Consider the following 24892-nt stretch of genomic DNA (forward strand, 5'->3'; position numbering starts at 1 on the left):
CCATACTTACAGGAGAAAGTCGGCTTTCATTCCTGCCTTAACCACAGCACAGATGTTCCTCTTACACTGCAGGGTTTTAAAAGAAGCTAAGCCCCGATAAGGTACCTAGAGCGTTCCTTGGGAGAGGCAGTTGGCTACACGGAGAACTCCGTGCCAAGAAAACTTTATTCAGGGAAGGGACCAGTGTGTAGCTAGAGTGTATATATACTTAGTAGAAATCTCAAGGAGGTAGGCTGCGTGTTCGCCGGGAAAGGGGACCTAGTGGCCCAGGCCTTGCCTTCCCATTTTGAATGCTCCATTTATGCTGCTTTAGGACGGGTCTCTAGTCACTGTAGGCAGGGCATTGGGAAGTGCACGAGTGTTCTCTACATCAACAGGGTGCTTTCATAGCCTGGGAGGGAGCTCCTCCTGAGACGCTCTAGAGCTAAAAGGAAACTTGACGTGAGTCCTTTCCTCAAGGTAAAGCCTCGAATAGCCTGCCGAAGCGGAAGATTGGAGCAGAGTGCTTGAAGCATTAGCTTTAGGTCTGTTTTCTTTTAAGGTTAGTAAGCTTTCAAGACACCGAGGACCTCGCGTGGGCACCCTATTCCCTGCAAGAACACCTAGTACCGGCAGGCTGCACTAGGCTGCTAAGAAACATCCAGGCCCGGAAACCTTTCCCAGTCACTCTGTGTATGCTGAATGTAGGGCAACACACTGCACTCTTCCTTGGGAGAGCTGGATTTCCTCTGCACTCCAACATCTCCAGGAAATCTGTTCTCTCCCGTCCTACATGTCATGCAAATCTGCCTCATAGCCCTAGGCTGAGCGGCACTGAGAAACCAAAACTGCTTTGCATTCCTCATACAGAGTCATACCTTAAGACCCCATACTTACAGGAGAAAGTCGGCTTTCATTCCTGCCTTAACCACAGCACAGTTGTTCCTCTTACACTGCAGGGTTTTAAAAGAAGCTAAGCCCCGATAAGGTACCTAGAGCGTTCCTTGGGAGAGGCAGTTGGCTACACGGAGAACTCCGTGCCAAGGTAACGTTATTCATGTAAGGGACCAGTGTGTAGCTAGAGTGTATATTTACTTAGTAGAAATCACAAGGAGGTAGGCTGCGTGTTCGCTGCAAACGGGGACCTGATGGCACAGGCCTTGCCTTCCCATTTTGAATACTCAATTCATGCTGCCTTGAAACTCCCTAAATAACAGTTTTAGGACTGGTCTTTGTCACTGTAGGCAGGGCTCTGGGTAGGGAACGAGTGTTCTCTACATCAACAGGGTGCTTTCATAGCCTGGGAAGGAGCTCCTCCTGAGACGCTCTAGAGCTAAAAGGAAACTTGACGTGAGTCCTTTCCTCAAGGTAAAGCCTCGAATAGCCTGCCGAAGCGGAAGATTGGAGCAGAGTGCTTGAAGCATTAGCTTTAGGTCTGTTTTCTTTTAAGGTTAGTAAGCTTTCAAGACACCGAGGACCTCGCGTGGGCACCCTATTCCCTGCAAGAACACCTAGTTCCGGCAGGCTCCACAAGGCTGCTAAGAAACATCCATTCCCGGAAACCTTTCCCAGTCACTCTGTGTATGCTGAGTGTAGAGCAACACAGTGCACTCTTCCTTGGGAGACCTAGGTTTCCTCAGCACTCCAACTTCTCCTGGAAATCTGTTCTCTCACGTCCTACATATCATGCAAATCTGCCACATAGCCCTAGGCTGAGCGGCACTGAGAAACCAAAACTGCTTTGCATTCCTCGTACAGAGTCATACCTTAAGACCCCATACTTTCAGGAGAAAGTCGGCTTTCATTCCAGCCTTAACCACAGCACAGTTGTTCCTCTTACACTGCAGGGTTTTAAAAGAAGCTAAGCCCCGATAAGGTACCTAGAGCGTTCCTTGGGAGAGGCAGTTTTCTACACGGAGAACTCCGTGCCAAGAAAACTTTATTCAGGGCAGGGACCAGTGTGTAGCTAGAGTGTATATTTACTTAGTAGAAATCACAAGGAGGTAGGCTGCGTGTTCGCTGGAAACGGGGACCTGATGGCACAGGACTTGCCTTCCCATTTTGAATACTCAATTCATGCTGCCTTGAAACTACCTAAATAACAGTTTTAAGACTGGTCTCTTGTCACTGTAGGCAGGGCTTTGGGAAGGGCACGAGCGTTCTCTACATCAACAGGGTGCTTTCATAGCCTGGGAGGGAGCTCCTCCTGAGACGCTCTAGAGCTAAAAGGAAACTTGACGTGAGTCCTTTCTTCAAGGTAAAGCCGCGAATAGCCTGCCGAATCAGAAGATTGGAGCAGAGTGCTTGAAGCATTAGCTTTAGGTCTGTTTTCTTTTAAGGTTAGTAAGCTTTCAAGACACCGAGGACCTCGCGTGGGCACCCTATTCCCTGCAAGAACACCTAGTTCCGGCAGGCTCCACAAGGCTGCTAAGAAACATCCAGGCCCGGAAACCATTCCCAGTCACTCTGTGTATGCTGAGTGTAGAGCAACACACTGCACTCTTCCTTGGGAGACCTAGGTTTCCTCAGCACTCCAATATCTCCAGGAAATCTGTTCTCTCACGTCCTACATGTCATGCAAATCTGCCACATAGCCCTAGGCTGAGCGGCACTGAGAAACCAAAACTGCTTTGCATTCCTCGTACAGAGTCATACCTTAAGACCCCATACTTACAGGAGAAAGTCGGCTTTCGTTCCTGCCTTAACTACAGCACAGTTGTTCCTCTTACACTGCAGGGTTTTAAAAGAAGCTAAGCCCCGATAAGGTACCTAGAGCGTTCCTTGGGAGAGGCAGTTGTCTACACGGAGAACTCCGTGCCAAGAAAACTTTATTCAGGGAAGGGACCAGTGTGTAGCTAGAGTGTATATTTACTTAGTAGAAATCACAAGGAGGTAGGCTGCGTGTTCGCTGGAAACGGGGACCTGATGGCACAGGCCTTGCCTTCCCATTTTGAATACTCAATTCATGCTGCCTTGAAACGACCTAAATAACAGTTTTAGGACTGGTCTCTTGTCACTGTAGGCAGGGCTTTGGGAAGGGCACGAGTGTTCTCTACATCAACAGGGTGCTTCCATAGCCTGGGAGGGAGCTCCTCCTGAGACGCTCTAGAGTTAAAAGGAAACTTGACGTGAGTCCTTTCCTCAAGGTAAAGCCTCGAATAGCCTGCCGAAGCGGAAGCTTGGAGCAGAGTCCTTGAAGCATTAGCTTTAGGTCTGTTTTCTTTTAAGGTTAGTAAGCTTTCAAGACACCGAGGACCTCGCGTAGGCACCCTATTCCCTGCAAGAACACCTAGTACCGGCAGGCTGCACTAGGCTGCTAAGAAACATCCAGGCCCGGAAACCTTTCCCAGTCACTCTGTGTATGCTGAGTGTAGGGCAACACACTGCACTCTTCCTTGGGAGAGCTGGATTTCCTCTGCACTCCAACATCTCCAGGAAATCTGTTCTCTCACGTCCTACATGTCATGCAAATCTGCCTCATAGCCCTAGGCTGAGCGGCACTGAGAAACCAAAACTGCTTTGCATTCCTCGTACAGAGTCATACCTTAAGACCCCATACTTACAGGAGAAAGTCGGCTTTCATTCCTGCCTTAACCACAGCACAGATGTTCCTCTTACACTGCAGGGTTTTAAAAGAAGCTAAGCCCCGATAAGGTACCTAGAGCGTTCCTTGGGAGAGGCAGTTGGCTACACGGAGAACTCCGTGCCAAGAAAACTTTATTCAGGGAAGGGACCAGTGTGTAGCTAGAGTGTATATATACTTAGTAGAAATCTCAAGGAGGTAGGCTGCGTGTTCGCCGGGAAAGGGGACCTAGTGGCCCAGGCCTTGCCTTCCCATTTTGAATGCTCCATTTATGCTGCTTTAGGACGGGTCTCTAGTCACTGTAGGCAGGGCATTGGGAAGTGCACGAGTGTTCTCTACATCAACAGGGTGCTTTCATAGCCTGGGAGGGAGCTCCTCCTGAGACGCTCTAGAGCTAAAAGGAAACTTGACGTGAGTCCTTTCCTCAAGGTAAAGCCTCGAATAGCCTGCCGAAGCGGAAGATTGGAGCAGAGTGCTTGAAGCATTAGCTTTAGGTCTGTTTTCTTTTAAGGTTAGTAAGCTTTCAAGACACCGAGGACCTCGCGTGGGCACCCTATTCCCTGCAAGAACACCTAGTACCGGCAGGCTGCACTAGGCTGCTAAGAAACATCCAGGCCCGGAAACCTTTCCCAGTCACTCTGTGTATGCTGAATGTAGGGCAACACACTGCACTCTTCCTTGGGAGAGCTGGATTTCCTCTGCACTCCAACATCTCCAGGAAATCTGTTCTCTCCCGTCCTACATGTCATGCAAATCTGCCTCATAGCCCTAGGCTGAGCGGCACTGAGAAACCAAAACTGCTTTGCATTCCTCATACAGAGTCATACCTTAAGACCCCATACTTACAGGAGAAAGTCGGCTTTCATTCCTGCCTTAACCACAGCACAGTTGTTCCTCTTACACTGCAGGGTTTTAAAAGAAGCTAAGCCCCGATAAGGTACCTAGAGCGTTCCTTGGGAGAGGCAGTTGGCTACACGGAGAACTCCGTGCCAAGGTAACGTTATTCATGTAAGGGACCAGTGTGTAGCTAGAGTGTATATTTACTTAGTAGAAATCACAAGGAGGTAGGCTGCGTGTTCGCTGCAAACGGGGACCTGATGGCACAGGCCTTGCCTTCCCATTTTGAATACTCAATTCATGCTGCCTTGAAACTCCCTAAATAACAGTTTTAGGACTGGTCTTTGTCACTGTAGGCAGGGCTCTGGGTAGGGAACGAGTGTTCTCTACATCAACAGGGTGCTTTCATAGCCTGGGAAGGAGCTCCTCCTGAGACGCTCTAGAGCTAAAAGGAAACTTGACGTGAGTCCTTTCCTCAAGGTAAAGCCTCGAATAGCCTGCCGAAGCGGAAGATTGGAGCAGAGTGCTTGAAGCTTTAGCTTTAGGTCTGTTTTCTTTTAAGGTTAGTAAGCTTTCAAGACACCGAGGACCTCGCGTGGGCACCCTATTCCCTGCAAGAACACCTAGTTCCGGCAGGCTCCACAAGGCTGCTAAGAAACATCCATTCCCGGAAACCTTTCCCAGTCACTCTGTGTATGCTGAGTGTAGAGCAACACAGTGCACTCTTCCTTGGGAGACCTAGGTTTCCTCAGCACTCCAACTTCTCCTGGAAATCTGTTCTCTCATGTCCTACATATCATGCAAATCTGCCACATAGCCCTAGGCTGAGCGGCACTGAGAAACCAAAACTGCTTTGCATTCCTCGTACAGAGTCATACCTTAAGACCCCATACTTTCAGGAGAAAGTCGGCTTTCATTCCAGCCTTAACCACAGCACAGTTGTTCCTCTTACACTGCAGGGTTTTAAAAGAAGCTAAGCCCCGATAAGGTACCTAGAGCGTTCCTTGGGAGAGGCAGTTTTCTACACGGAGAACTCCGTGCCAAGAAAACTTTATTCAGGGCAGGGACCAGTGTGTAGCTAGAGTGTATATTTACTTAGTAGAAATCACAAGGAGGTAGGCTGCGTGTTCGCTGGAAACAGGGACCTGATGGCACAGGACTTGCCTTCCCATTTTGAATACTCAATTCATGCTGCCTTGAAACTACCTAAATAACAGTTTTAAGACTGGTCTCTTGTCACTGTAGGCAGGGCTTTGGGAAGGGCACGAGCGTTCTCTACATCAACAGGGTGCTTTCATAGCCTGGGAGGGAGCTCCTCCTGAGACGCTCTAGAGCTAAAAGGAAACTTGACGTGAGTCCTTTCTTCAAGGTAAAGCCGCGAATAGCCTGCCGAATCGGAAGATTGGAGCAGAGTGCTTGAAGCATTAGCTTTAGGTCTGTTTTCTTTTAAGGTTAGTAAGCTTTCAAGACACCGAGGACCTCGCGTGGGCACCCTATTCCCTGCAAGAACACCTAGTTCCGGCAGGCTCCACAAGGCTGCTAAGAAACATCCAGGCCCGGAAACCATTCCCAGTCACTCTGTGTATGCTGAGTGTAGAGCAACACACTGCACTCTTCCTTGGGAGACCTAGGTTTCCTCAGCACTCCAATATCTCCAGGAAATCTGTTCTCTCACGTCCTACATGTCATGCAAATCTGCCACATAGCCCTAGGCTGAGCGGCACTGAGAAACCAAAACTGCTTTGCATTCCTCGTACAGAGTCATACCTTAAGACCCCATACTTTCAGGAGAAAGTCGGCTTTCATTCCTGCCTTAACCACAGCACAGATGTTCCTCTTACACTGCAGGGTTTTAGAAGAAGCTAAGCCCCGATAAGGTACCTAGAGCGTTCCTTGGGAGAGGCAGTTGGCTACACGGAGAACTCCGTGCCAAGAAAACTTTATTCAGGGAAGGGACCAGTGTGTAGCTAGAGTGTATATTTACTTAGTAGAAATCACAAGGAGGTAGGCTGCGTGTTCGCTGCAAACGGGGACCTGATGGCACAGGCCTTGCCTTCCCATTTTGAATACTCAATTCATGCTGCCTTGAAACGACCTAAATAACAGTTTTAGGACTGGTCTTTGTCACTGTAGGCAGGGCTCTGGGAAGGGCACGAGTGTTCTCTCCATCAACAGGGTGCTTTCATAGCCTGGGTGGGAGCTCCTCCTGAGACGCTCTAGAGCTAAAAGGAAACTTGACGTGAGTCCTTTCCTCAAGGTAAAGCCTCGAATAGCCTGCCGAAGCGGAAGATTGGAGCAGAGTGCTTGAAGCATTAGCTTTAGGTCTGTTTTCTTTTAAGGTTAGTAAGGTTTCAAGACACCGAGGACCTCGCGTGGGCACCCAATTCCCTGCAAGAACACCTAGTAGCAGCAGGCTCCACTAGGCTGCTAAGAAATATCCAGGCCTGAAAACATTTCCCTGTCACTCTCTGTATGCTGAGTGTAGGGCAACACACTGCACTCTTCCTTGGGAGATCTAGGTGTCCTCAGCACTCCAACAGCTCCAGGAAATCTGTTCTCTCACGTCCTACATGTCATGCAAATCTGCCTCATAGCCTTAGGCTGAGCGGCACTAAGGAACGAAAATTGCTTCGCATTCCTTGTACAGAGTCATATCTTACGACCCCATACTTACAGGAGAAAGTCGGCTTGCGTTCTGTCCTTAACCACAGCACAGATGTTCCTCTTACACTGCAGGGTTTTAGAAGAAGCTAAGCCCCGATAGCGTACTTAGAGCGTTCCTTGGAAGAGGCAGTTGGTTACACGGAGAACTCCGTGTCAAGGTAACGTTATTCAGGGAAGGGACCAGTGTGTAGCTACAGTGTATATTTACTTGGAGAAATCACCAGGAGGTAGGCTGCGTGTTCGCTGGAAACGGGGACCTGATGGCACAGGCCTTGCTTTCCCATTTTGAAAGCTCCATTCATGCTGCCTTGAAACTACCTAAAAAACAGTTTTAGGACGGGTCTCTAGTCGCTGTAGGCAGGGCTCTGGGAAGGGAACAAGTGTTCTCTACATCAACAGGGTGCTTTCATAGCCTGGGTGGGAGCTCCTCCTGAGACGCTCTAGAGCTAAAAGGAAACTTGACGTGAGTCCTTTCCTCAAGGTAAAGCCTCGAATAGCCTGCCGAAGCGGAAGCTTGGAGCAGAGTCCTTGAAGCATTAGCTTTAGGTGTGTTTTCTTTTAAGGTTGGTAAGCTTTCAGGACACCGAGGACCTCGCGTAGGCACCCTATTCCCTGCAAGAACACCTAGTACCGGCAGGCTGCACTAGGCTGCTAAGAAACATCCAGGCCCGGAAACCTTTCCCAGTCACTCTGTGTATGCTGAATGTAGGGCAACACACTGCACTCTTCCTTGGGAGAGCTGGATTTCCTCTGCACTCCAACATCTCCAGGAAATCTGTTCTCTCCCGTCCTACATGTCATGCAAATCTGCCTCATAGCCCTAGGCTGAGCGGCACTGAGAAACCAAAACTGCTTTGCATTCCTCATACAGAGTCATACCTTAAGACCCCATACTTACAGGAGAAAGTCGGCTTTCATTCCTGCCTTAACCACAGCACAGTTGTTCCTCTTACACTGCAGGGTTTTAAAAGAAGCTAAGCCCCGATAAGGTACCTAGAGCGTTCCTTGGGAGAGGCAGTTGGCTACACGGAGAACTCCGTGCCAAGGTAACGTTATTCATGTAAGGGACCAGTGTGTAGCTAGAGTGTATATTTACTTAGTAGAAATCACAAGGAGGTAGGCTGCGTGTTCGCTGCAAACGGGGACTTGATGGCACAGGCCTTGCCTTCCCATTTTGAATACTCAATTCATGCTGCCTTGAAACTACCTAAATAACAGTTTTAGGACTGGTCTTTGTCACTGTAGGCAGGGCTCTGGGAAGGGAACGAGTGTTCTCTACATCAACAGGGTGCTTCCATAGCCTGGGAGGGAGCTCCTCCTGAGACGCTCTAGAGTTAAAAGGAAACTTGACGTGAGTCCTTTCCTCAAGGTAAAGCCTCGAATAGCCTGCCGAAGCGGAAGCTTGGAGCAGAGTCCTTGAAGCATTAGCTTTAGGTCTGTTTTCTTTTAAGGTTAGTAAGCTTTCAAGACACCGAGGACCTCGCGTAGGCACCCTATTCCCTGCAAGAACACCTAGTACCGGCAGGCTGCACTAGGCTGCTAAGAAACATCCAGGCCCAGAAACCTTTCCCAGTCACTCTGTGTATGCTGAGTGTAGAGCAACACACTGCACTCTTCCTTGGGAGAGCTGGATTTCCTCTGCACTCCAACATCTCCAGGAAATCTGTTCTCTCACGTCCTACATGTCATGCAAATCTGCCTCATAGCCCTAGGCTGAGCGGCACTGAGAAACCAAAACTGCTTTGCATTCCTCGTACAGAGTCATACCTTAAGACCCCATACTTACAGGAGAAAGTCGGCTTTCATTCCTGCCTTAACCACAGCACAGATGTTCCTCTTACACTGCAGGGTTTTAAAAGAAGCTAAGCCCCGATAAGGTACCTAGAGCGTTCCTTGGGAGAGGCAGTTGGCTACACGGAGAACTCCGTGCCAAGAAAACTTTATTCAGGGAAGGGACCAGTGTGTAGCTAGAGTGTATATATACTTAGTAGAAATCTCAAGGAGGTAGGCTGCGTGTTCGCCGGGAAAGGGGACCTAGTGGCCCAGGCCTTGCCTTCCCATTTTGAATGCTCCATTTATGCTGCTTTAGGACGGGTCTCTAGTCACTGTAGGCAGGGCATTGGGAAGTGCACGAGTGTTCTCTACATCAACAGGGTGCTTTCATAGCCTGGGAGGGAGCTCCTCCTGAGACGCTCTAGAGCTAAAAGGAAACTTGACGTGAGTCCTTTCCTCAAGGTAAAGCCTCGAATAGCCTGCCGAAGCGGAAGATTGGAGCAGAGTGCTTGAAGCATTAGCTTTAGGTCTGTTTTCTTTTAAGGTTAGTAAGCTTTCAAGACACCGAGGACCTCGCGTGGGCACCCTATTCCCTGCAAGAACACCTAGTACCGGCAGGCTGCACTAGGCTGCTAAGAAACATCCAGGCCCGGAAACCTTTCCCAGTCACTCTGTGTATGCTGAATGTAGGGCAACACACTGCACTCTTCCTTGGGAGAGCTGGATTTCCTCTGCACTCCAACATCTCCAGGAAATCTGTTCTCTCCCGTCCTACATGTCATGCAAATCTGCCTCATAGCCCTAGGCTGAGCGGCACTGAGAAACCAAAACTGCTTTGCATTCCTCATACAGAGTCATACCTTAAGACCCCATACTTACAGGAGAAAGTCGGCTTTCATTCCTGCCTTAACCACAGCACAGTTGTTCCTCTTACACTGCAGGGTTTTAAAAGAAGCTAAGCCCCGATAAGGTACCTAGAGCGTTCCTTGGGAGAGGCAGTTTTCTACACGGAGAACTCCGTGCCAAGAAAACTTTATTCAGGGCAGGGACCAGTGTGTAGCTAGAGTGTATATTTACTTAGTAGAAATCACAAGGAGGTAGGCTGCGTGTTCGCTGGAAACGGGGACCTGATGGCACAGGACTTGCCTTCCCATTTTGAATACTCAATTCATGCTGCCTTGAAACTACCTAAATAACAGTTTTAAGACTGGTCTCTTGTCACTGTAGGCAGGGCTTTGGGAAGGGCACGAGCGTTCTCTACATCAACAGGGTGCTTTCATAGCCTGGGAGGGAGCTCCTCCTGAGACGCTCTAGAGCTAAAAGGAAACTTGACGTGAGTCCTTTCTTCAAGGTAAAGCCGCGAATAGCCTGCCGAATTGGAAGATTGGAGCAGAGTGCTTGAAGCATTAGCTTTAGGTCTGTTTTCTTTTAAGGTTAGTAAGCTTTCAAGACACCGAGGACCTCGCGTGGGCACCCTATTCCCTGCAAGAACACCTAGTTCCGGCAGGCTCCACAAGGCTGCTAAGAAACATCCAGGCCCGGAAACCATTCCCAGTCACTCTGTGTATGCTGAGTGTAGAGCAACACACTGCACTCTTCCTTGGGAGACCTAGGTTTCCTCAGCACTCCAATATCTCCAGGAAATCTGTTCTCTCACGTCCTACATGTCATGCAAATCTGCCACATAGCCCTAGGCTGAGCGGCACTGAGAAACCAAAACTGCTTTGCATTCCTCGTACAGAGTCATACCTTAAGACCCCATACTTACAGGAGAAAGTCGGCTTTCGTTCCTGCCTTAACTACAGCACAGTTGTTCCTCTTACACTGCAGGGTTTTAAAAGAAGCTAAGCCCCGATAAGGTACCTAGAGCGTTCCTTGGGAGAGGCAGTTGTCTACACGGAGAACTCCGTGCCAAGAAAACTTTATTCAGGGAAGGGACCAGTGTGTAGCTAGAGTGTATATTTACTTAGTAGAAATCACAAGGAGGTAGGCTGCGTGTTCGCTGCAAACGGGGACCTGATGGCACAGGCCTTGCCTTCCCATTTTGAATACTCAATTCATGCTGCCTTGAAACGACCTAAATAACATTTTTAGGACTGGTCTCTTGTCACTGTAGGCAGGGCTTTGGGAAGGGCACGAGTGTTCTCTTCATCAACAGGGTGCTTCCATAGCCTGGGAGGGAGCTCCTCCTGAGACGCTCTAGAGTTAAAAGGAAACTTGACGTGAGTCCTTTCCTCAAGGTAAAGCCTCGAATAGCCTGCCGAAGCGGAAGCTTGGAGCAGAGTCCTTGAAGCATTAGCTTTAGGTCTGTTTTCTTTTAAGGTTAGTAAGCTTTCAAGACACCGAGGACCTCGCGTAGGCACCCTATTCCCTGCAAGAACACCTAGTACCGGCAGGCTGCACTAGGCTGCTAAGAAACATCCAGGCCCGGAAACCTTTCCCAGTCACTCTGTGTATGCTGAGTGTAGGGCAACACACTGCACTCTTCCTTGGGAGAGCTGGATTTCCTCTGCACTCCAACATCTCCAGGAAATCTGTTCTCTCACGTCCTACATGTCATGCAAATCTGCCTCATAGCCCTAGGCTGAGCGGCACTGAGAAACCAAAACTGCTTTGCATTCCTCGTACAGAGTCATACCTTAAGACCCCATACTTACAGGAGAAAGTCGGCTTTCATTCCTGCCTTAACCACAGCACAGATGTTCCTCTTACACTGCAGGGTTTTAGAAGAAGCTAAGCCCCGATAAGGTACCTAGAGCGTTCCTTGGGAGAGGCAGTTGGCTACACGGAGAACTCCGTGCCAAGAAAACTTTATTCAGGGAAGGGACCAGTGTGTAGCTAGAGTGTATATTTACTTAGTAGAAATCACAAGGAGGTAGGCTGCGTGTTCGCTGCAAACGGGGACCTGATGGCACAGGCCTTGCCTTCCCATTTTGAATACTCAATTCATGCTGCCTTGAAACGACCTAAATAACAGTTTTAGGACTGGTCTTTGTCACTGTAGGCAGGGCTCTGGGAAGGGCACGAGTGTTCTCTACATCAACAGGGTGCTTTCATAGCCTGGGTGGGAGCTCCTCCTGAGACGCTCTAGAGCTAAAAGGAAACTTGACGTGAGTCCTTTCCTCAAGGTAAAGCCTCGAATAGCCTGCCGAAGCGGAAGATTGGAGCAGAGTGCTTGAAGCATTAGCTTTAGGTCTGTTTTCTTTTAAGGTTAGTAAGGTTTCAAGACACCGAGGACCTCGCGTGGGCACCCAATTCCCTGCAAGAACACCTAGTAGCAGCAGGCTCCACTAGGCTGCTAAGAAATATCCAGGCCTGAAAACATTTCCCTGTCACTCTCTGTATGCTGAGTGTAGGGCAACACACTGCACTCTTCCTTGGGAGATCTAGGTGTCCTCAGCACTCCAACAGCTCCAGGAAATCTGTTCTCTCACGTCCTACATGTCATGCAAATCTGCCTCATAGCCTTAGGCTGAGCGGCACTAAGGAACGAAAATTGCTTCGCATTCCTTGTACAGAGTCATATCTTACGACCCCATACTTACAGGAGAAAGTCGGCTTGCGTTCTGTCCTTAACCACAGCACAGATGTTCCTCTTACACTGCAGGGTTTTAGAAGAAGCTAAGCCCCGATAGCGTACTTAGAGCGTTCCTTGGAAGAGGCAGTTGGTTACACGGAGAACTCCGTGTCAAGGTAACGTTATTCAGGGAAGGGACCAGTGTGTAGCTACAGTGTATATTTACTTGGAGAAATCACCAGGAGGTAGGCTGCGTGTTCGCTGGAAACGGGGACCTGATGGCACAGGCCTTGCTTTCCCATTTTGAAAGCTCCATTTATGCTGCCTTGAAACTACCTAAAAAACAGTTTTAGGACGGGTCTCTAGTCGCTGTAGGCAGGGCTCTGGGAAGGGAACAAGTGTTCTCTACATCAACAGGGTGCTTTCATAGCCTGGGTGGGAGCTCCTCCTGAGACGCTCTAGAGCTAAAAGGAAACTTGACGTGAGTCCTTTCCTCAAGGTAAAGCCTCGAATAGCCTGCCGAAGCGGAAGCTTGGAGCAGAGTCCTTGAAGCATTAGCTTTAGGTGTGTTTTCTTTTAAGGTTGGTAAGCTTTCAGGACACCGAGGACCTCGCGTAGGCACCCTATTCCCTGCAAGAACACCTAGTACCGGCAGGCTGCACTAGGCTGCTAAGAAACATCCAGGCCCGGAAACCTTTCCCAGTCACTCTGTGTATGCTGAATGTAGGGCAACACACTGCACTCTTCCTTGGGAGAGCTGGATTTCCTCTGCACTCCAACATCTCCAGGAAATCTGTTCTCTCCCGTCCTACATGTCATGCAAATCTGCCTCATAGCCCTAGGCTGAGCGGCACTGAGAAACCAAAACTGCTTTGCATTCCTCATACAGAGTCATACCTTAAGACCCCATACTTACAGGAGAAAGTCGGCTTTCATTCCTGCCTTAACCACAGCACAGTTGTTCCTCTTACACTGCAGGGTTTTAAAAGAAGCTAAGCCCCGATAAGGTACCTAGAGCGTTCCTTGGGAGAGGCAGTTGGCTACACGGAGAACTCCGTGCCAAGGTAACGTTATTCATGTAAGGGACCAGTGTGTAGCTAGAGTGTATATTTACTTAGTAGAAATCACAAGGAGGTAGGCTGCGTGTTCGCTGCAAACGGGGACCTGATGGCACAGGCCTTGCCTTCCCATTTTGAATACTCAATTCATGCTGCCTTGAAACTACCTAAATAACAGTTTTAGGACTGGTCTTTGTCACTGTAGGCAGGGCTCTGGGAAGGGAACGAGTGTTCTCTACATCAACAGGGTGCTTCCATAGCCTGGGAGGGAGCTCCTCCTGAGACGCTCTAGAGTTAAAAGGAAACTTGACGTGAGTCCTTTCCTCAAGGTAAAGCCTCGAATAGCCTGCCGAAGCGGAAGCTTGGAGCAGAGTCCTTGAAGCATTAGCTTTAGGTCTGTTTTCTTTTAAGGTTAGTAAGCTTTCAAGACACCGAGGACCTCGCGTAGGCACCCTATTCCCTGCAAGAACACCTAGTACCGGCAGGCTGCACTAGGCTGCTAAGAAACATCCAGGCCCGGAAACCTTTCCCAGTCACTCTGTGTATGCTGAGTGTAGAGCAACACACTGCACTCTTCCTTGGGAGAGCTGGATTTCCTCTGCACTCCAACATCTCCAGGAAATCTGTTCTCTCACGTCCTACATGTCATGCAAATCTGCCTCATAGCCCTAGGCTGAGCGGCACTGAGAAACCAAAACTGCTTTGCATTCCTCGTACAGAGTCATACCTTAAGACCCCATACTTACAGGAGAAAGTCGGCTTTCATTCCTGCCTTAACCACAGCACAGATGTTCCTCTTACACTGCAGGGTTTTAAAAGAAGCTAAGCCCCGATAAGGTACCTAGAGCGTTCCTTGGGAGAGGCAGTTGGCTACACGGAGAACTCCGTGCCAAGAAAACTTTATTCAGGGAAGGGACCAGTGTGTAGCTAGAGTGTATATATACTTAGTAGAAATCTCAAGGAGGTAGGCTGCGTGTTCGCCGGGAAAGGGGACCTAGTGGCCCAGGCCTTGCCTTCCCATTTTGAATGCTCCATTTATGCTGCTTTAGGACGGGTCTCTAGTCACTGTAGGCAGGGCATTGGGAAGTGCACGAGTGTTCTCTACATCAACAGGGTGCTTTCATAGCCTGGGAGGGAGCTCCTCCTGAGACGCTCTAGAGCTAAAAGGAAACTTGACGTGAGTCCTTTCCTCAAGGTAAAGCCTCGAATAGCCTGCCGAAGCGGAAGATTGGAGCAGAGTGCTTGAAGCATTAGCTTTAGGTCTGTTTTCTTTTAAGGTTAGTAAGCTTTCAAGACACCGAGGACCTCGCGTGGGCACCCTATTCCCTGCAAGAACACCTAGTACCGGCAGGCTGCACTAGGCTGCTAAGAAACATCCAGGCCCGGAAACCTTTCCCAGTCACTCTGTGTATGCTGAATGTAGGGCAACACACTGCACTCTTCCTTGGGAGAGCTGGATTTCCTCTGCACTCCAACATCTCCAGGAAATCTGTTCTCTCCCGTCCTACATGTCATGCAAATCTGCCTCATAGCCCTAGGCTGAGCGGCACTGAGAAACCAAAACTGCTTTGCATTCCTCATACAGAGTCATACCTTAAGACCCCATACTTACAGGAGAAAGTCGGCTTTCATTCCTGCCTTAACCACAGCACAGTTGTTCCTCTTACACTGCAGGGTTTTAAAAGAAGCTAAGCCCCGATAAGGTACCTAGAGCGTTCCTTGGGAGAGGCAGTTGGCTACACGGAGAACTCCGTGCCAAGGTAACGTTATTCATGTAAGGGACCAGTGTGTAGCTAGAGTGTATATTTACTTAGTAGAAATCACAAGGAGGTAGGCTGCGTGTTCGCTGCAAACGGGGACCTGATGGCACAGGCCTTGCCTTCCCATTTTGAATACTCAATTCATGCTGCCTTGAAACTCCCTAAATAACAGTTTTAGGACTGGTCTTTGTCACTGTAGGCAGGGCTCTGGGTAGGGAACGAGTGTTCTCTACATCAACAGGGTGCTTTCATAGCCTGGGAAGGAGCTCCTCCTGAGACGCTCTAGAGCTAAAAGGAAACTTGACGTGAGTCCTTTCCTCAAGGTAAAGCCTCGAATAGCCTGCCGAAGCGGAAGATTGGAGCAGAGTGCTTGAAGCATTAGCTTTAGGTCTGTTTTCTTTTAAGGTTAGTAAGCTTTCAAGACACCGAGGACCTCGCGTGGGCACCCTATTCCCTGCAAGAACACCTAGTTCCGGCAGGCTCCACAAGGCTGCTAAGAAACATCCATTCCCGGAAACCTTTCCCAGTCACTCTGTGTATGCTGAGTGTAGAGCAACACAGTGCACTCTTCCTTGGGAGAGCTGGATTTCCTCTGCACTCCAACATCTCCAGGAAATCTGTTCTCTCACGTCCTACATGTCATGCAAATCTGCCTCATAGCCCTAGGCTGAGCGGCACTGAGAAACCAAAACTGCTTTGCATTCCTCGTACAGAGTCATACCTTAAGACCCCATACTTACAGGAGAAAGTCGGCTTTCGTTCCTGCCTTAACCACAGCACAGTTGTTCCTCTTACACTGCAGGGTTTTAAAAGAAGCTAAGCCCCGATAAGGTACCTAGAGCGTTCCTTGGGAGAGGCAGTTGGCTACACGGAGAACTCCGTGCCAAGGTAACGTTATTCATGTAAGGGACCAGTGTGTAGCTAGAGTGTATATTTACTTAGTAGAAATCACAAGGAGGTAGGCTGCGTGTTCGCTGCAAACGGGGACCTGATGGCACAGGCCTTGCCTTCCCATTTTGAATACTCAATTCATGCTGCCTTGAAACTACCTAAATAACAGTTTTAGGACTGGTCTTTGTCACTGTAGGCAGGGCTCTGGGAAGGGAACGAGTGTTCTCTACATCAACAGGGTGCTTCCATAGCCTGGGAGGGAGCTCCTCCTGAGACGCTCTAGAGTTAAAAGGAAACTTGACGTGAGTCCTTTCCTCAAGGTAAAGCCTCGAATAGCCTGCCGAAGCGGAAGCTTGGAGCAGAGTCCTTGAAGCATTAGCTTTAGGTCTGTTTTCTTTTAAGGTTAGTAAGCTTTCAAGACACCGAGGACCTCGCGTAGGCACCCTATTCCCTGCAAGAACACCTAGTACCGGCAGGCTGCACTAGGCTGCTAAGAAACATCCAGGCCCGGAAACCTTTCCCAGTCACTCTGTGTATGCTGAGTGTAGAGCAACACACTGCACTCTTCCTTGGGAGAGCTGGATTTCCTCTGCACTCCAACATCTCCAGGAAATCTGTTCTCTCCCGTCCTACATGTCATGCAAATCTGCCTCATAGCCCTAGGCTGAGCGGCACTGAGAAACCAAAACTGCTTTGCATTCCTCATACAGAGTCATACCTTAAGACCCCATACTTACAGGAGAAAGTCGGCTTTCATTCCTGCCTTAACCACAGCACAGTTGTTCCTCTTACACTGCAGGGTTTTAAAAGAAGCTAAGCCCCGATAAGGTACCTAGAGCGTTCCTTGGGAGAGGCAGTTGGCTACACGGAGAACTCCGTGCCAAGGTAACGTTATTCATGTAAGGGACCAGTGTGTAGCTAGAGTGTATATTTACTTAGTAGAAATCACAAGGAGGTAGGCTGCGTGTTCGCTGCAAACGGGGACCTGATGGCACAGGCCTTGCCTTCCCATTTTGAATACTCAATTCATGCTGCCTTGAAACTACCTAAATAACAGTTTTAGGACTGGTCTTTGTCACTGTAGGCAGGGCTCTGGGAAGGGCACGAGTGTTCTCTACATCAACAGGGTGCTTTCATAGCCTGGGTGGGAGCTCCTCCTGAGACGCTCTAGAGCTAAAAGGAAACTTGACGTGAGTCCTTTCCTCAAGGTAAAGCCTCGAATAGCCTGCCGAAGCGGAAGATTGGAGCAGAGTGCTTGAAGCATTAGCTTTAGGTCTGTTTTCTTTTAAGGTTAGTAAGGTTTCAAGACACCGAGGACCTCGCGTGGGCACCCAATTCCCTGCAAGAACACCTAGTAGCAGCAGGCTGCACTAGGCTGCTAAGAAATATCCAGGCCTGAAAACATTTCCCAGTCACTCTGTGTATGCTGAGTGTAGGGCAACACACTGCACTCTTCCTTGGGAGATCTAGGTGTCCTCAGCACTCCAACAGCTCCAGGAAATCTGTTCTCTCACGTCCTACATGTCATGCAAATCTGCCTCATAGCCTTAGGCTGAGCGGCACTAAGGAACGAAAATTGCTTCGCATTCCTTGTACAGAGTCATATCTTACGACCCCATACTTACAGGAGAAAGTCGGCTTGCGTTCTGTCCTTAACCACAGCACAGATGTTCCTCTTACACTGCAGGGTTTTAGAAGAAGCTAAGCCCCGATAGCGTACTTAGAGCGTTCCTTGGAAGAGGCAGTTGGCTACACGGAGAACTCCGTGTCAAGGTAACGTTATTCAGGGAAGGGACCAGTGTGTAGCTACAGTGTATATTTACTTGGAGAAATCACCAGGAGGTAGGCTGCGTGTTCGCTGGAAACGGGGACCTGATGGCACAGGCCTTGCTTTCCCATTTTGAAAGCTCCATTCATGCTGCCTTGAAACTACCTAAAAAACAGTTTTAGGACGGGTCTCTAGTCGCTGTAGGCAGGGCTCTGGGAAGGGAACAAGTGTTCTCTACATCAACAGGGTGCTTTCATAGCCTGGGTGGGAGCTCCTCCTGAGACGCTCTAGAGCTAAAAGGAAACTTGACGTGAGTCCTTTCCTCAAGGTAAAGCCTCGAATAGCCTGCCGAAGCGGAAGCTTGGAGCAGAGTCCTTGAAGCATTAGCTTTAGGTGTGTTTTCTTTTAAGGTTGGTAAGCTTTCAGGACACCGAGGACCTCGCGTAGGCACCCTATTCCCTGCAAGAACACCTAGTACCGGCAGGCTGCACTAGGCTGCTAAGAAACATCCAGGCCCAGAAACCTTTCCCAGTCACTCTGTGTATGCTGAGTGTAGAGCAACACACTGCACTCTTCCTTGGGAGAGCTGGATTTCCTCTGCACTCCAACATCTCCAGGAAATCTGTTCTCTCACGTCCTACATGTCATGCAAATCTGCCTCATAGCCCTAGGCTGAGCGGCACTGAGAAACCAAAACTGCTTTGCATTCCTCGTACAGAGTCATACCTTAAGACCCCATACTTACAGGAGAAAGTCGGCTTTCATTCCTGCCTTAACCACAGCACAGATGTTCCTCTTACACTGCAGGGTTTTAAAAGAAGCTAAGCCCCGATAAGGTACCTAGAGCGTTCCTTGGGAGAGGCAGTTGGCTACACGGAGAACTCCGTGCCAAGAAAACTTTATTCAGGGAAGGGACCAGTGTGTAGCTAGAGTGTATATATACTTAGTAGAAATCTCAAGGAGGTAGGCTGCGTGTTCGCCGGGAAAGGGGACCTAGTGGCCCAGGCCTTGCCTTCCCATTTTGAATGCTCCATTTATGCTGCTTTAGGACGGGTCTCTAGTCACTGTAGGCAGGGCATTGGGAAGTGCACGAGTGTTCTCTACATCAACAGGGTGCTTTCATAGCCTGGGAGGGAGCTCCTCCTGAGACGCTCTAGAGCTAAAAGGAAACTTGACGTGAGTCCTTTCCTCAAGGTAAAGCCTCGAATAGCCTGCCGAAGCGGAAGATTGGAGCAGAGTGCTTGAAGCATTAGCTTTAGGTCTGTTTTCTTTTAAGGTTAGTAAGCTTTCAAGACACCGAGGACCTCGCGTGGGCACCCTATTCCCTGCAAGAACACCTAGTACCGGCAGGCTGCACTAGGCTGCTAAGAAACATCCAGGCCCGGAAACCTTTCCCAGTCACTCTGTGTATGCTGAATGTAGGGCAACACACTGCACTCTTCCTTGGGAGAGCTGGATTTCCTCTGCACTCCAACATCTCCAGGAAATCTGTTCTCTCCCGTCCTACATGTCATGCAAATCTGCCTCATAGCCCTAGGCTGAGCGGCACTGAGAAACCAAAACTGCTTTGCATTCCTCATACAGAGTCATACCTTAAGACCCCATACTTACAGGAGAAAGTCGGCTTTCATTCCTGCCTTAACCACAGCACAGTTGTTCCTCTTACACTGCAGGGTTTTAAAAGAAGCTAAGCCCCGATAAGGTACCTAGAGCGTTCCTTGGGAGAGGCAGTTTTCTACACGGAGAACTCCGTGCCAAGAAAACTTTATTCAGGGCAGGGACCAGTGTGTAGCTAGAGTGTATATTTACTTAGTAGAAATCACAAGGAGGTAGGCTGCGTGTTCGCTGGAAACGGGGACCTGATGGCACAGGACTTGCCTTCCCATTTTGAATACTCAATTCATGCTGCCTTGAAACTACCTAAATAACAGTTTTAAGACTGGTCTCTTGTCACTGTAGGCAGGGCTTTGGGAAGGGCACGAGCGTTCTCTACATCAACAGGGTGCTTTCATAGCCTGGGAGGGAGCTCCTCCTGAGACGCTCTAGAGCTAAAAGGAAACTTGACGTGAGTCCTTTCTTCAAGGTAAAGCCGCGAATAGCCTGCCGAATTGGAAGATTGGAGCAGAGTGCTTGAAGCATTAGCTTTAGGTCTGTTTTCTTTTAAGGTTAGTAAGCTTTCAAGACACCGAGGACCTCGCGTGGGCACCCTATTCCCTGCAAGAACACCTAGTTCCGGCAGGCTCCACAAGGCTGCTAAGAAACATCCAGGCCCGGAAACCATTCCCAGTCACTCTGTGTATGCTGAGTGTAGAGCAACACACTGCACTCTTCCTTGGGAGACCTAGGTTTCCTCAGCACTCCAATATCTCCAGGAAATCTGTTCTCTCACGTCCTACATGTCATGCAAATCTGCCACATAGCCCTAGGCTGAGCGGCACTGAGAAACCAAAACTGCTTTGCATTCCTCGTACAGAGTCATACCTTAAGACCCCATACTTACAGGAGAAAGTCGGCTTTCGTTCCTGCCTTAACTACAGCACAGTTGTTCCTCTTACACTGCAGGGTTTTAAAAGAAGCTAAGCCCCGATAAGGTACCTAGAGCGTTCCTTGGGAGAGGCAGTTGTCTACACGGAGAACTCCGTGCCAAGAAAACTTTATTCAGGGAAGGGACCAGTGTGTAGCTAGAGTGTATATTTACTTAGTAGAAATCACAAGGAGGTAGGCTGCGTGTTCGCTGGAAACGGGGACCTGATGGCACAGGCCTTGCCTTCCCATTTTGAATACTCAATTCATGCTGCCTTGAAACGACCTAAATAACAGTTTTAGGACTGGTCTCTTGTCACTGTAGGCAGGGCTTTGGGAAGGGCACGAGTGTTCTCTACATCAACAGGGTGCTTCCATAGCCTGGGAGGGAGCTCCTCCTGAGACGCTCTAGAGTTAAAAGGAAACTTGACGTGAGTCCTTTCCTCAAGGTAAAGCCTCGAATAGCCTGCCGAAGCGGAAGCTTGGAGCAGAGTCCTTGAAGCATTAGCTTTAGGTCTGTTTTCTTTTAAGGTTAGTAAGCTTTCAAGACACCGAGGACCTCGCGTAGGCACCCTATTCCCTGCAAGAACACCTAGTACCGGCAGGCTGCACTAGGCTGCTAAGAAACATCCAGGCCCGGAAACCTTTCCCAGTCACTCTGTGTATGCTGAGTGTAGGGCAACACACTGCACTCTTCCTTGGGAGAGCTGGATTTCCTCTGCACTCCAACATCTCCAGGAAATCTGTTCTCTCACGTCCTACATGTCATGCAAATCTGCCTCATAGCCCTAGGCTGAGCGGCACTGAGAAACCAAAACTGCTTTGCATTCCTCGTACAGAGTCATACCTTAAGACCCCATACTTACAGGAGAAAGTCGGCTTTCATTCCTGCCTTAACCACAGCACAGATGTTCCTCTTACACTGCAGGGTTTTAGAAGAAGCTAAGCCCCGATAAGGTACCTAGAGCGTTCCTTGGGAGAGGCAGTTGGCTACACGGAGAACTCCGTGCCAAGAAAACTTTATTCAGGGAAGGGACCAGTGTGTAGCTAGAGTGTATATTTACTTAGTAGAAATCACAAGGAGGTAGGCTGCGTGTTCGCTGCAAACGGGGACCTGATGGCACAGGCCTTGCCTTCCCATTTTGAATACTCAATTCATGCTGCCTTGAAACTACCTAAATAACAGTTTTAGGACTGGTCTTTGTCACTGTAGGCAGGGCTCTGGGAAGGGCACGAGTGTTCTCTACATCAACAGGGTGCTTTCATAGCCTGGGTGGGAGCTCCTCCTGAGACGCTCTAGAGCTAAAAGGAAACTTGACGTGAGTCCTTTCCTCAAGGTAAAGCCTCGAATAGCCTGCCGAAGCGGAAGATTGGAGCAGAGTGCTTGAAGCATTAGCTTTAGGTCTGTTTTCTTTTAAGGTTAGTAAGGTTTCAAGACACCGAGGACCTCGCGTGGGCACCCAATTCCCTGCAAGAACACCTAGTAGCAGCAGGCTCCACTAGGCTGCTAAGAAATATCCAGGCCTGAAAACATTTCCCTGTCACTCTCTGTATGCTGAGTGTAGGGCAACACACTGCACTCTTCCTTGGGAGATCTAGGTGTCCTCAGCACTCCAACAGCTCCAGGAAATCTGTTCTCTCACGTCCTACATGTCATGCAAATCTGCCTCATAGCCTTAGGCTGAGCGGCACTAAGGAACGAAAATTGCTTCGCATTCCTTGTACAGAGTCATATCTTACGACCCCATACTTACAGGAGAAAGTCGGCTTGCGTTCTGTCCTTAACCACAGCACAGATGTTCCTCTTACACTGCAGGGTTTTAGAAGAAGCTAAGCCCCGATAGCGTACTTAGAGCGTTCCTTGGAAGAGGCAGTTGGTTACACGGAGAACTCCGTGTCAAGGTAACGTTATTCAGGGAAGGGACCAGTGTGTAGCTACAGTGTATATTTACTTGGAGAAATCACCAGGAGGTAGGCTGCGTGTTCGCTGGAAACGGGGACCTGATGGCACAGGCCTTGCTTTCCCATTTTGAAAGCTCCATTCATGCTGCCTTGAAACTACCTAAAAAACAGTTTTAGGACGGGTCTCTAGTCGCTGTAGGCAGGGCTCTGGGAAGGGAACAAGTGTTCTCTACATCAACAGGGTGCTTTCATAGCCTGGGTGGGAGCTCCTCCTGAGACGCTCTAGAGCTAAAAGGAAACTTGACGTGAGTCCTTTCCTCAAGGTAAAGCCTCGAATAGCCTGCCGAAGCGGAAGCTTGGAGCAGAGTCCTTGAAGCATTAGCTTTAGGTGTGTTTTCTTTTAAGGTTGGTAAGCTTTCAGGACACCGAGGACCTCGCGTAGGCACCCTATTCCCTGCAAGAACACCTAGTACCGGCAGGCTGCACTAGGCTGCTAAGAAACATCCAGGCCCGGAAACCTTTCCCAGTCACTCTGTGTATGCTGAATGTAGGGCAACACACTGCACTCTTCCTTGGGAGAGCTGGATTTCCTCTGCACTCCAACATCTCCAGGAAATCTGTTCTCTCCCGTCCTACATGTCATGCAAATCTGCCTCATAGCCCTAGGCTGAGCGGCACTGAGAAACCAAAACTGCTTTGCATTCCTCATACAGAGTCATACCTTAAGACCCCATACTTACAGGAGAAAGTCGGCTTTCATTCCTGCCTTAACCACAGCACAGTTGTTCCTCTTACACTGCAGGGTTTTAAAAGAAGCTAAGCCCCGATAAGGTACCTAGAGCGTTCCTTGGGAGAGGCAGTTGGCTACACGGAGAACTCCGTGCCAAGGTAACGTTATTCATGTAAGGGACCAGTGTGTAGCTAGAGTGTATATTTACTTAGTAGAAATCACAAGGAGGTAGGCTGCGTGTTCGCTGCAAACGGGGACCTGATGGCACAGGCCTTGCCTTCCCATTTTGAATACTCAATTCATGCTGCCTTGAAACTACCTAAATAACAGTTTTAGGACTGGTCTTTGTCACTGTAGGCAGGGCTCTGGGAAGGGAACGAGTGTTCTCTACATCAACAGGGTGCTTCCATAGCCTGGGAGGGAGCTCCTCCTGAGACGCTCTAGAGTTAAAAGGAAACTTGACGTGAGTCCTTTCCTCAAGGTAAAGCCTCGAATAGCCTGCCGAAGCGGAAGCTTGGAGCAGAGTCCTTGAAGCATTAGCTTTAGGTCTGTTTTCTTTTAAGGTTAGTAAGCTTTCAAGACACCGAGGACCTCGCGTAGGCACCCTATTCCCTGCAAGAACACCTAGTACCGGCAGGCTGCACTAGGCTGCTAAGAAACATCCAGGCCCGGAAACCTTTCCCAGTCACTCTGTGTATGCTGAGTGTAGAGCAACACACTGCACTCTTCCTTGGGAGAGCTGGATTTCCTCTGCACTCCAACATCTCCAGGAAATCTGTTCTCTCACGTCCTACATGTCATGCAAATCTGCCTCATAGCCCTAGGCTGAGCGGCACTGAGAAACCAAAACTGCTTTGCATTCCTCGTACAGAGTCATACCTTAAGACCCCATACTTACAGGAGAAAGTCGGCTTTCATTCCTGCCTTAACCACAGCACAGATGTTCCTCTTACACTGCAGGGTTTTAAAAGAAGCTAAGCCCCGATAAGGTACCTAGAGCGTTCCTTGGGAGAGGCAGTTGGCTACACGGAGAACTCCGTGCCAAGAAAACTTTATTCAGGGAAGGGACCAGTGTGTAGCTAGAGTGTATATATACTTAGTAGAAATCTCAAGGAGGTAGGCTGCGTGTTCGCCGGGAAAGGGGACCTAGTGGCCCAGGCCTTGCCTTCCCATTTTGAATGCTCCATTTATGCTGCTTTAGGACGGGTCTCTAGTCACTGTAGGCAGGGCATTGGGAAGTGCACGAGTGTTCTCTACATCAACAGGGTGCTTTCATAGCCTGGGAGGGAGCTCCTCCTGAGACGCTCTAGAGCTAAAAGGAAACTTGACGTGAGTCCTTTCCTCAAGGTAAAGCCTCGAATAGCCTGCCGAAGCGGAAGATTGGAGCAGAGTGCTTGAAGCATTAGCTTTAGGTCTGTTTTCTTTTAAGGTTAGTAAGCTTTCAAGACACCGAGGACCTCGCGTGGGCACCCTATTCCCTGCAAGAACACCTAGTTCCGGCAGGCTCCACAAGGCTGCTAAGAAACATCCAGGCCCGGAAACCTTTCCCAGTCACTCTGTGTATGCTGAATGTAGGGCAACACACTGCACTCTTCCTTGGGAGAGCTGGATTTCCTCTGCACTCCAACATCTCCAGGAAATCTGTTCTCTCCCGTCCTACATGTCATGCAAATCTGCCTCATAGCCCTAGGCTGAGCGGCACTGAGAAACCAAAACTGCTTTGCATTCCTCATACAGAGTCATACCTTAAGACCCCATACTTACAGGAGAAAGTCGGCTTTCATTCCTGCCTTAACCACAGCACAGTTGTTCCTCTTACACTGCAGGGTTTTAAAAGAAGCTAAGCCCCGATAAGGTACCTAGAGCGTTCCTTGGGAGAGGCAGTTGGCTACACGGAGAACTCCGTG

Source organism: Balaenoptera ricei, chromosome 13, assembly GCF_028023285.1.
Source record: "Balaenoptera ricei isolate mBalRic1 chromosome 13, mBalRic1.hap2, whole genome shotgun sequence".
In the NCBI taxonomy this organism is placed as follows: domain Eukaryota; kingdom Metazoa; phylum Chordata; class Mammalia; order Artiodactyla; family Balaenopteridae; genus Balaenoptera; species Balaenoptera ricei.